We start from the raw sequence: 13,079 nt of genomic DNA on the forward strand, positions 1-13,079 counted from the left end.
AGGGTTTAGACATGTCAATTTTTCGTTTTCAACGATAAAAAAGATTGGGGACTTAAATCAAGTCCCCAATGTTTTTTATGTCCCCATTTTACGACTTGCGTATCTGTAGCAGGTCCCCAGTATGGGGGAGCCACACACACACCCTCACACACACACACACACACACACACACACACACACACACACAAGATATCATTTTTTTCTGTGGAAAGAATAATCTTTTATGTTCTTAAAAAATTTCGGTTTATTCATGAAAGTCAATCAAAAGTCAATCAATATCCATAAAACAATACAAATCAGAAGCAGAGCAAACACGGACCTCTAAACATCAGAGATTGGATCAGGTGAAAGGAAGATGGTACAAAATCCCATTATGCCTTTGGTAGTGATATTCATCAATGTCCTCGGGTCATCCCTACGGATGGGAATGTTAAGGCTTTCTGTATAAGGGTACAAAGACCTAAGACATGTGTATAAGGTCACCCGGAATACTTTAAGGGATTGGAATTAATTAGAATATACCTTATTTTCTTACCTTTAGATGACACACTTTTTATAGAATTACCCTCGTCATTGAAGTTTTTGCATTTTAATAAAGAAAATGCTTCATATTTATATTTCGTATGTTGGTATTACATTGTTGTTTTTTTCTTTTGGGAAACATAGTTTAATTAATAATTTTTTTCATTTCATGTTGAAACAGGGAAGGCCAAACTGCCCATCAGGATATCATTGTAATCATTTTGCTGGTGTGTGTGAACGGAGTACGTAATTATACATTATTTGAAGTTTATGTCTTCTTACAGATTAAGGTATTCAATCCCCAATAGGAACAAATTCATTGAAATTAAATACATAACAGATATGCTGGCATTGAATACTCAGTTTATTTAGACATGCTTCCCATATATTACTATTAGTATGTATCGTGGGATGTGCCCTAATTTATGATTTTGAATTTTGGTAAGAGTTATCTCCCCTATTTTTTAAATAATAAAAAAAAGCAATCAAAAAAAAAATTAGCTGGTAAAACAATTGTTTTAAATTGTCATTCTATTTTCAATGTTTCAATGTATTTTTCCACCGCAGGATTTTTTGATATTAAAATTTTTAGAATTTTTATTTTAAAAAAACCGCTTTTCCCCATAGACTTCAATGTAATCTTTGTTAATTAACTACTGCTTAATTAATGACATTTTTGAAACTTTCTCGCGGTCAATCCTTTTCTGCTATAAAATGATTTAATATAATATCAGAGCATTATTTACTTGACGGATATTTAAGGGTAGAGAATTTGGTCCCATTAGGGATGGAAATCCGTAAGATGTTATTAGTATCTATTTTCTTTTAACTAGAAATCATTTATATACTTTTAATCATTTTTATTTAAATCATATACACTGATTATTTTGCTTTCAATTCCTAGTTGTTACCCCATACAATTTTGACAATAAAACTTTAACTGTTTTAAAAAAAGTTCCTATGACCTCTTCATGTAAGAGCATATGATATTATGTTCCCTGGTTAAAGGAAACGAAAACATTAAATGAGATCTTTTCTTACCTGTTCGTCTATTTGGATAAAAAACTTTTACCTTGTTCATAACTTTTAGAATACAGGACATAGGTATTTCATTTTTAACATATACATTATTTGGGACAGGTTCTGTTTATTTTATTTTTCCTCGTGACAATGACCTTGAAATTTTACCTTGTACAAAATTAATCAAGAAAATTAAATGACTTGCTATTTTAATTTGTAATAGAGCATTAAAATGAGTTAATAAATTCTAGTTTTTCCTTAGTTAAATCCCACAAAGCAAGGTATAAACATAGAATTAAATCGGAGGAATTACGGAATGGTCCTACATTCACAGCACCTTAACTGGGATATTTGAAAACTTCCCACATTAAAAATATTATGTTGTGTACATCTACACCCGTCTAAATATTATGGGCTTGAATAAATTTAACTGATGTCCAATTTACTAAAAAATTATTAATAAATAGATAATTAATTGACATTGGAAAATGAGTTAACATATCTGTGTATCATGCACTATTAAAATTTCTAAAGGACCTCAACATAGTCGTTATGTTCAAAAATCAAATAACAGCCACAGAAAGTGACAAGTTTAAATAAAAATGATGTTGTGAATATGTAGCCATAGTTACATCTGTCCGATCTGAATTAGTTTCTATTCAAATAATCCTATTTAAGCATATATTAATCATTTATTTGCATTGTGCACCTTAATATTTTTTTTCAAACGTCAATACAAAAGTTTATCTTGCAACATTATGTCATTCATCCCTTAGGTTCAGATAATGTACAAACATATATTTAGAATATTATTAGAAATAAAAGAGATGCATTCTTATTTTTTATGATAAACAGACCCAGTGGAAGATAACGGATATTGTACAAGCGTGAGTATAAATTATCTTTCTTGTTGATATTTTTTATCCTTCAATTTCAAATTTAATACCTTTAATATATATATTTTTTTATTTTGAATGATGTTACGTATCTTTGAAATATTAAACAATGAAGCACATAAAAATACTAAATATTTTTATCATTTGATATTTATAGGCTGCTGACTGTCCTCGAGGACACATTTGTGTGTTTGGTACTTGTATAAGATGTAAGTAATCATACCTTTATCATGGATAAAGTTCCAATGCATCATGATCGTTTTCCCATGTCAAGAGTTCACTTTGCTCCAGGGATAGACTGAAATTGGCGTGGGAAAAAATGCGCAATCTGATTGGTCTCATGCAAGTTTGCATGAGCCAATAAAAGAACTTTTTCTAACATGAAACAGAATTGTAAACAGACAAACATGCCCTTTTACAATTAATTAACTAAGCTGTCTCAGATTTTGAGCTAAAGTTTTGAGAATTTTATAGTTCCAATATTCATTATCATATTACATTTTCTATCAAACATAGCCCCGTGGGGATCCTGATTAGAATAGTCCTCAGTACCCCATTGCTTGTCGTAAAAGGCGACTAAATGGGACGGTCCTTCGGATGAGACCGTATAAACCGAGGCCCCGTGTCACAGCAGGTGTGGCACGATAAAGATCCCTCCCTGCTCAAAGGACGTAAGTGCCGAGCATAGGCCTAAATTTGCAGCCCTTCACCGGCAATGGTGACTTCTCCATATCCGTGAAATATTCTAGAGAGGGACGTTAAACAGTATACAATCACAATCATAATCTATCAAACATAAGCAGGGAAAAGTCAGGAGAGTTCAAAAGGTTAAGTTTCACTAGATGACGCGATAAAAAACAGCGTCAAAGGCACTTTGTTTGTCCAAGAGTAGCAATAAAGGAGCAAAATGGTTAAGAAACCTTTGACCTGAACGATGCAATGTATGAATAGATGTTTTTATACCCGTATCCCAGGTATTTGTTAAAGAAATACAGCATCAAATTAGTAGTTAATTTAGCAAAAGTTTGCACGGTTTTTGTTCCATATTATTTTAAACTCCGTCTTTCTGATTCTGAAGAATAGCAATGTGGTAGCTTTTATTTTCTATTTCAAAGCATTTCATGTAACTTCGATACAATTTTACATATAATTTGCTTTTATATTATGTTTTTATGCTCTAGTGATTGGTTAAAAGGCTCATTCATAAAGAAACCATAGAATGCCATTGATGAAGTTGAAAGTAATCGATCTGGATTTGTTAAGTGACAAAAGAAAAACATGGATTATAAGAATGTTGAGAATAACAAATGAATAAAAGTTTATTATCAAAATAGTTTTCTTTATAATTCATTTCATATTCCAGGAGCCACAATATACATATTAGTCCAAGTAAGAAATGTTATTCATGTACGTTAAATAGCCACATACTAATAATTTGAGTCGGAATATTTGTGAGAGTTGATCTCGTCATGGATAACAAATAGGGAGTTTGTGATCATGTATCATTTCAAAGAGTGCAGGTCAATCGGATTTTTTCTATAATTAGAAAAACTCAAAACTCGGTCTTTCTGCATTTGTACACACTAACACGTGATACAAAAATAAGATATTTTATAACAACGCATTTCCAAATATATGTATATTCCTATTTTACAACCCCATTTACTTGTACAGGCCTTTTTTTCAAATGAAATCTAGATTTATTTCTATGCATTTCAAATTACAAGTATAAAATTCATAAAGTTTTTCATTCTCCAGACCTCTTTTCATATCTTTTTATGTTTTGTGTTTTTCCTTTTCGTCAAATTATACCACTGCATTTGCTTAAGTGAAATGCGGAAAGAAAAGATGCATTAAATGTAAAGTGGAGGGCATATTTTTTAAGATAAACAAAAGACGGTAAGCTCTCCAGCCTTAAAAACCTACTTTTAAAAAATTAAGAAAACGCGGACATGCTGTTGATATATGTTTCCTTCTTTAGAAGTTACATATAAGAGAACTAATAACAATAAATACAGACGGCACGACGAGGACAATCACATGGTTTTCTTTTACCATGATAGTATTTTTCTTATAAAGGGGTGTCATTTCAAGAATACAATGATTCCTTCGTTAATGTTGAAATTAAGGCTGAAAATTTTAATGAAATTACTTTATTTCAGCTATGGTTGCAACCATGAATACCACATTTACGAAGACATTTCATGCTTATGTTTATATCTTTAAAAAGAAACGTACGAAGTAGGTTTAGTGGGCAAAATAATGTACAATGTATTATGATCTTTACAGCAAAGCATATTCAATCGATTTAATTTATGGACAAAACGAGCAGTATTAGAGCTCAAAAGTCCATTAAACAATACAATATAGAAGCAGAGCAAACACGGACCTCCAAAACATCAGAAGTGGAATTTGGTGCCATGGAGGAGTGAGCATCCCCTGTCGACCTGTCACCCCCACAAGCATCTGCTCGATCATACACTTTTAAATCAACGAACCATGTACAATTTTTCAATGTTCAAAACTTAATTTTCACAAAGATGGCTAAATGACACAATTTAACGTCTGTTACAACGCACTTTGAAAAATTACGCACTTTTGAAAAAATTTTTCAAAGTGCGTTAAAATTTGGGACCAAGCTAACGCACTTTGAAAAAAATAATTTTATTTCAAAGTGCGTTAATATTGACCATATTAATGCACTTTGAAAAAAATGTAAAGATTGATCAATATTCCTTCAAATAATCGGTATGATAAAAAACAGATCCTGGTTTGATAACTTTTTTTATGATAAGTTACTGTAGGATCTGGGATATTAACGTTTTAAATATTTAAGGTTTTGATAAAATAAAAGGGAAAATTAAAGGGTCTTGAAAAAAAGAGTGACGATTGTTTAAGTTCAATAATTCGTTTCTTCTTTTTTTTTTTTAATTCTAGTCTTTGATAAGTAGATGTAAAGGTGTATAGGGGGCACTAACAGAGGACAGCTTCAGGCAACTTAGCGTACCCTTTTTAGGTTTATTGCTCCCCTCCCCTGTTTGTTACCGACACTTATGTATTGGAATGATAAAGATATGGACTGAGGGATCTTATACCCGTCTTCTCCTCTTTTCGACGGGAGTAAATCAATTCATTTTTGAGGGTAGGGTTAGGCTTAGTTTTTTGAAAGATAGTTTGAAAAATTTTTTCAAAGTGCGTTGAGTTGGTCCAAATTTTAACGCACTTTGAAAAATTTTTTCAAAGTGCGTTGCCACAAACGTCTGATCTGAGATCTAATAATAATTCATCCACTCAGAAATCAGTTTACGCCATGAACATTACATGTACTAATGTAATTATTTTCTTAAAACTGAAACATTTACAGATTTGTTTTGAACAATATATTATCAGATTGAGTTTGGCTCATAGCCGATCCAACACTCTGAATACAATTTGCACCTCACTTTTACACTGATATATCTTCATTTGAATTTAAATTTTTTTTTCCATATTTAATTCTAATTTGATTATCTGTATGCATATTTCGTAGGAGAAGTTCATTTCTTGATCAAAGTTTGGCTAATATTTTCTTTTCTGTTTCCAGATCCAAATATCACTGTTTTTGTGCCTCTTTTGGTTCAATAGATCTCAATTCTGCCATATTTTCTCTAGATCAGAGGCATATTTACAAACAAACTTTAATATTTTTTTCTCTACCTTACTCCCCTTCCAAGTTCTTCAAATCTAAGACCGTTTAGGAAGAACATCAAAATTGCAATAAATTTTTAGATTATTAAAAAAAAGTTTATTTAATTGCAATCATTCAGAGTTAATCATTAGGAAATTCGATTTGAACCCGGGACAAATGGCATGCCCGTCCAATGGTCTTCCCATTGAAAGTGCTTTAACCCATAGTTCAAGCTAATAGGATTGCAATGTTGTCTCTCTCTAGAGAAAGATATATGCTCATCTCTTTTTGGGGTGACTTTTGATCAAAGTATTAGGAGCAAGCATTTTCCTCTCCCAGAGTGTACCCATGCCCTACTGTGTGCGTCAAATAAAACATAGCAGGCGCGGATCTAGAATTTTTTGAAAGTTGGGGTGGGGGTTCAAACCCAGTCCAAATGGAATGGAATATAAAGCAAAATAAATGGTTCACGGCGATAAATATTTGCGAATGATATTACTATACTTAATTCATTTGTTTCTTTTTACATTTGTAAATAAGTAATCGATAAATAAAACTTCGATGTATTATTTTTGCTTTCATTGTCATTTCAGAGTCTAAATTGTAGAACAAACGATATAACTTCAATCTTCCCATCGTTATCTTTCTTATTTACGAAGTAATATGCCCCCTAATATGACCTCTATATGTATTTAAATCTCCCAAGAGCATGCTCTGAGTATAGTAAGTTTTTAAACCAAGGAGACTACCGACATATAAGTTTGACGTTGCATGGATTTCAACTCGTTTAAATTCAACACTTTATAAATTCTATGGTCGCTATCATGACCTTGTTAGAAATATACTGTAAACGTATTACATTTGGCTGTATATTCTTTTTAGCGGCTTTGGCGGAACGCAGCAACCGCTAATTCAAATACAACGCTCACACATATACACTTAAATAAGGAGAGAAAGAAATGAAATCTACGCTAACTTATTCAAAAATCAATTTCCGCAAAATATCGTACACGCTAAATATAATACATTTACAGTAACTTATTAATGGGCCGTATTTTGACTGAATTGTTTTTTACCAATCGTTAGGTCTTTGCTTTTTCTGAATTTGACTACGATTTGTCTACCCGATCAATGCAAAGAGCTCCCGGCGGGTCAACAGGGGTGTGTTCTTCTCCTAGGCACCCTGATTCCATCTCTGGGATTTCCGGGGGTCATTATTTTCTCCCCCTTGCATATTTGAATTGTTTAAATATTTTGTTTAGATCGCCAACTTTCCATTTCTTTTTGTACATTGGATACCCCATACACAACAAAAACTTCCTGTTAGGTTAAGGAAGAAGTAAAGTACAGTTTGAGATGATTTCTTTGAATGTTATGACTTGGGCATATTCCTATTCAGAATAAAGATAAAAACTAAAGGAACTGAATCTTTCATTGAATGAGGAATGACTATTAAAAGAAGAAAATATTGACTTAAGGACAGATGATACAGACAAATTTTAATAAAAATTTATGAAAATTACATTTGAGTCATGTTTAAATGAGTAAAATGAACAAATTTTACCTCGTAGTTTTAAATGTTTTATTCGAAGTTTCATAATAGCTATAGATTTGAAGTGAAAAAACAGAAAAATAAAAATTTGAAGCTTGATGACAACATTGCCTCTTAAAAAGAAAAAAGTTTGAAAATTTAGAAAGATGTGTTTATGCAGACAATTTGTTATAAAACCAATAAGTATTCAAGATTTTAGAATCACCTAATGTTTTTGATCTTAGTTGTGAGTTCTTTTGTAAAACTTATCCCTGCATCTCTAATAGGGTTGGTAAGGACTTCAGCAGACGTAAACAACCACGAAAGATTCCTATTAAATCACATAAAAAACAACGTGGTGTTTTACGGCAAAATGAGGATTTGATAACTTTCGAAATTATAATTAACCTCCCACTTTGGGCTCGGTGAATATTGTACACTTTGGGAAGCCAAATGATCATTATGTTTCAAAAACTTCATAATTATTGTTCAGGTGTCGATTGATTGATATTTTGTTGTTTTACGTCCCATCAGAGATTTATTTCACTCAATATAGATCAGATGTTACCATTTACCGGTGAAAGGCTTTAAAATTCGACTTCGCACTAAAGGTCATTGAGGAGTGAGGGATCTTTATCGTGCTAAACGGGACCTCGGTTTTTAAGGTCTCATCCGAATTAGGACCAACAACTTTCTCTTCATATGCCGAGCACATAGTTATAAATTTCAAAAAGAGGTTTTGCATCAATTTTTTCGTTTAAATATTGGAAAAAACGATTTCCTTGATGACAGGATAACAGCGTAAAAATTTCTGCCTCATATCTCAAAAACTTTCAGTGATACAGGGACAATAATACTATATTTTAAAAGCCCATGTCATGTCGAATTTTTAGTGCAAAAAATTCTTTCCTTATATGACCTAAAAGCACCTTATTATTACACATAATAAATGCCATGTACTTGGAGTTTTCATAGCAGATTTCATTAAGAGTATTTTCTTAGACAAAAGGAACTAAAATGGATTACATTTCATTGATATAACAATTTAAAAGTTTCTGATTTTTTCATAAAGAGTTTAAACCTATTAAATCTCTATTTTGTCAGCTCATACAAAACAATATCTTAATCAAAACTCCAGAATAGTTTAAAACTTTGATCAAAACAATTAAATATGCACTAATAATTTAAGTGAGTTAGTCACTCCTTTTTTATCAGAAAAAGGATAAAACTCCTTGTATATTCTACCTGGTCTGTTAGTTAAACATAACAAAATATAATATGCTAATTCCATGGTACAAAGGTTACTTGCTAGTTAATATATTCAGCTGGTATATACTGGTGTTGCATTCATAGATTATGTTCATTTCAAGTCTCGAACATCAGCAATTCAGGAGAAGGTTTGAGGAAACACACAATTTGCTGAAATCAGTCTAAGCTTCAGGTAAGATATCTAAATTATAATTAATAACTGAAAAACATGTTATTGAATTACATTTGAAAATCCCACCAAGGATTTATAACGGATATTTAAAGTTCGGCAAATCTACATAGTTTTTTTCGTAGAAGTTGGAGAGAATAATTCATAAAGTTTTTTGTTAAAAAAGCTGAATTTTTTTTTTATAATGAGAATGTCCAATCAATGTACTGGACGTTAGTATAATTATGAAAACCCAAATTTAGGTTCATGAACTCAAACTAATGCAGTGAGGGACTGAACCAAGGAAAAATCATAATTTAATTTAAAAGCAGATACGACTTCCGTCCATCTATAGTTTATTTTCTTTATACCCTGACCATACTTTATCTCAGGCGCATGATGAATTTTCCCCTTATTATAAACCGCTTCGCGGTTTATAAAGCGTAAACTGCCCCAACCCAGGTTTTACAGTATAATTTAAGTTGCTATTTAATCCATTCCTTAATTGTAAGACAAAATGAAATTGGAGCCTCTTTAAATGAGGAACATACTAGCATTCTATATTCGAAAATTGTACTAAAATCCTCGATCTTTCGAAGTTTCCTCTTTTCTTCAGTTGAATAAGGTTACTTAATTAAGTCTGCACTTTATTTCTGGGCATACGTACACTTGGGGGGAATGAGTGAAGGAATATTGTGTCTTGGACCAGAAAATGATTTTATTTCTCGAAAAATATGAATGTTTTGGGTTCGGAAACCTGCAAAGATCACACGCATTTTGCATGGAACCTCCCATTCCGAAACCTGCTATATGTTTTACAGGAAAAAATCAAACAATATAAAATTACAGCAAAAAAATTGATTGATTGATTGTGTAACGGGACTGTCTAGAGGTTAGTCCCGTACATAAGTCCGAGTTCAAAGGATAAAAGAGAGAACAAGAATTTCAGTGTTTTCAAGAATTACTATATTCTGTTGCAATATTTACAATTCAAAAACAAACGTAAAAGATATGAAACAATGTCATATAAAATCCAAGAATGCAATAATTACCATTGAAGAGAAATTTGCCTCAGTCCCCAAAATGCGTCTGATCAATAATTAATAATAATGTCGACTGCTTTGATTACACAATATACATAACATATAATAATAGTAAATCCCGGCCGGGTACTATACACCCGGGCGCGCCCAACCTGAACGGGTTATAAACAAAGGGGAATAACTGTAAATAAAAGGAATGACAAACAGAGAAAAATATTAATAAAATATGGTACAAATAGTTAAATACATATATTTACATTCACATATACATGTAATTAAATACAGGTAAAAACCACCGCAATTGTATATTGTTTAACGTCCAATTCGAGATGTTTTCACTCAAATAGAGACGTCGCAGTATGCCGGTGAAGGGCTTCATTTAGAGCTATACTCAGCACTCATGGCTATTGAGCTAGTGAGAGTTCTTTATCAAGCCAACGCCTACCGTGACATGGGGCCTACGTTTTTAAGGTCACCAAACAATAAAATATTACAAAACGTTGATCGTGTATAAATAGGAAAATAAAACATTTACAGAAGAGGGTGTACCTTTTCTTACATATACTAAATTAACTCTTTAAAATATGCTCAAACAATTCTCGCTTCCTCACTTATATATAAGAATTACTGAAGCTTTGGGAGTAAAAGTTAATGATATTCATTCTGTCCCATAAGAGTTCATCTACTCAGAATCTCCCCTTGCCAAAGTGTGTACTTTATATTTTAATCCGCAGGAATGACGTTAACTTTTCAGGGCCAGAAACACTTTATTATCGCTTTATAAGCAGTTTGTTTGTTTTATATTTTTGTGAGGAGTAAAGAAAGAGGCTTGGTATATGAGCATTTACTCGAAAACTCTAGATTTGTTTGTAAGGGGTTTTAGGAAGTCTCCTGGCCCAAAGGAAGCCATTTCAGTTGGTGGTTGGGGGGGGGTCAGAGTCATACATTGTCAGTACTTTGTCTAATGATTGTTAGGTTTCAATTTGTTTTTCATTTTCATCTCTAGATTCAATTCATAATTTTATAAAAAGCTGTTGCATGAACTGCTCCGCAAGATGGGCATGAAAAAAATATATGTAAACAAAACGTTATTTGTTTCATGTGTATTTAACAAGTTTAAGTCAAGTAATTTAATGATAATGCTATCCATTATTTTTTTTTTTATTTTGTTTGATCACACTAAAAATCAAGATATAAATATGCACAGAAAAAGTAAGGCAGTATAGAACAGTATACCATGTTAGGTGATTTTGTTTTGAAATTTTCCTTTGAATTCCTTTTTGGGAACATTCTTTAAACTACTAAAATGATGCATATTTTGCGGCCGATTTCATGCTTTGCATCAATTTAACTTGTCTTGCTATGTTTTAATATTATTGTACCAATCCATACTCTAGGTTACCTGATAAGTTTGAATAACATGTTAGTCCAGCCATGTTTTCATTATATATTTCAATTTGATTTGAAAACTTTTGAAAAAATAATATGATTACGTATATTTGGTTAGGAAAGATAAAGACATGGGCTGTTCAAAGGTCCTTTTATCTGTCTCCTTCTCGATGACGGTAGTTTATTGCATCGGTTTTTCGAAGGAAATATAAGTCCGAAAATTTTATTATATATATATTTTTTTCAAAGTGCGTTAAGCACCTCTGTGACAAAGCGCTTAAAAAAATTACGCTTCAAAAAATATAGTCAAAGTTCGTTAAAATTGGCACTTTGATTTTTTTTTTCAAAGTGCGTTAAATTTGAGACAAACTCGTTCGTTAAGAGTGTATATCAACAATTTTATTTACAATGAAATGAAGACAAGTACACTCAAAGCACTTTGAAAAAATATGTATAAAACAAAAATTCTGGACACAGATTTTAGTAATAGAGATCATGAACTTGTTATACATCTTTCGAAAATTTTATGAATAGATATACCCTCATTGAAAAAGGATGAGAAGACGGAAAGGTCTCTCACTCCAACTCTTTATTTTATACGAGGGTTGTCCTGTAAATCGTGGACAAAGCGTTTTTCTTAAATAATAATGGGCGCACTATGTTGAAATTTTCAGAAAATGTTTATTTATCATATTTAAGTGCATCATAATTTTTTGGATAAAGTATAGAAAAAAATTAAAGTTAATTATGCTTGAATGTGCACAGGGTACGGTCCTACGGCGCACGGTCAAAAAATGAAGGTTTTATTAGAAAATACCAGAGTATTGATTCGAAATAAAAGATTTAAATAGATAAGATTGGGTTAAGAATTATCCTTATTCGATTACAAATTTGATTCTGTCGCCTTTTTAACAATTTCAAAGTACTGGTTAATTTTTGACAGTTTCCTGAGCATTTGAAATGGGAAAGTGGTAAACACAACACACAAAAAATGGTGATGTTTGCTGACGTTACGGCGCACCGGAAAGTAGTTCAGTTCGATTTAGATGGTGAAATAACACCTTAAGAGATTAATACAGAAGAAAGAAATTTATAAAGACATAAATCAAAAGATATTTAGTATAGAATTGAAATGGGAGTATTCTGATTGAAGTCTTTCTTGATCGGGTCCCCAGGTAGTAAAAACATAACATAAACTGCTATAATTGTAATAGCAAAAGAGCCTCACTGTTGACGGTCAATATAAGATCTTCTAAAAGTTGAATGATGGTAGGAATATTGTCCGTAATTTACTAATAAATCATCAGAACATTGCACGTTTGTGCCAGACTGGTTCCTCAACTGTTTATGGAGACTAAATTATGTGCATCAATGAAATTCCTCAATTTAAGTGGGACTTATCCAACTTTATTTCTATTGCAAAGATGAAACGTAACGCTGTTCTAGACACTTTGACGTTATCATCCGTGCGCATAATATAAAATCTCATAATTTGTATATTTATGCATATATCTATTTGAAATTTGCTTTGTTTATTAAGAAAATATGTTCTAAATAGTAGTGAAAATTTCAGAACGCAGTGAAGATTATTTTT

The 13,079-nt window shown here is 31.8% G+C and overlaps 1 long non-coding RNA gene across 1 annotated transcript; it reads left to right on the forward strand.

Annotated features, from left to right (window-relative positions):
* Nucleotides 1-138: 138 nt before the first annotated feature.
* Nucleotides 139-2,647, forward strand: LOC134257060 (uncharacterized). The gene is made up of 3 exons (XR_009989846.1): nt 139-764; nt 2,398-2,429; nt 2,596-2,647. It is a non-coding gene; the product is annotated as an uncharacterized LOC134257060 (long non-coding RNA).
* Nucleotides 2,648-13,079: the final 10,432 nt, after the last annotated feature.

This window comes from Saccostrea cucullata, unplaced genomic scaffold (assembly GCF_032062105.1).
Source record: "Saccostrea cucullata isolate Sc308-1 unplaced genomic scaffold, CSIRO_AGI_Scuc_v1 ctg16217, whole genome shotgun sequence".
NCBI classification, from domain to species: Eukaryota; Metazoa; Mollusca; class Bivalvia; order Ostreida; family Ostreidae; genus Saccostrea; species Saccostrea cuccullata.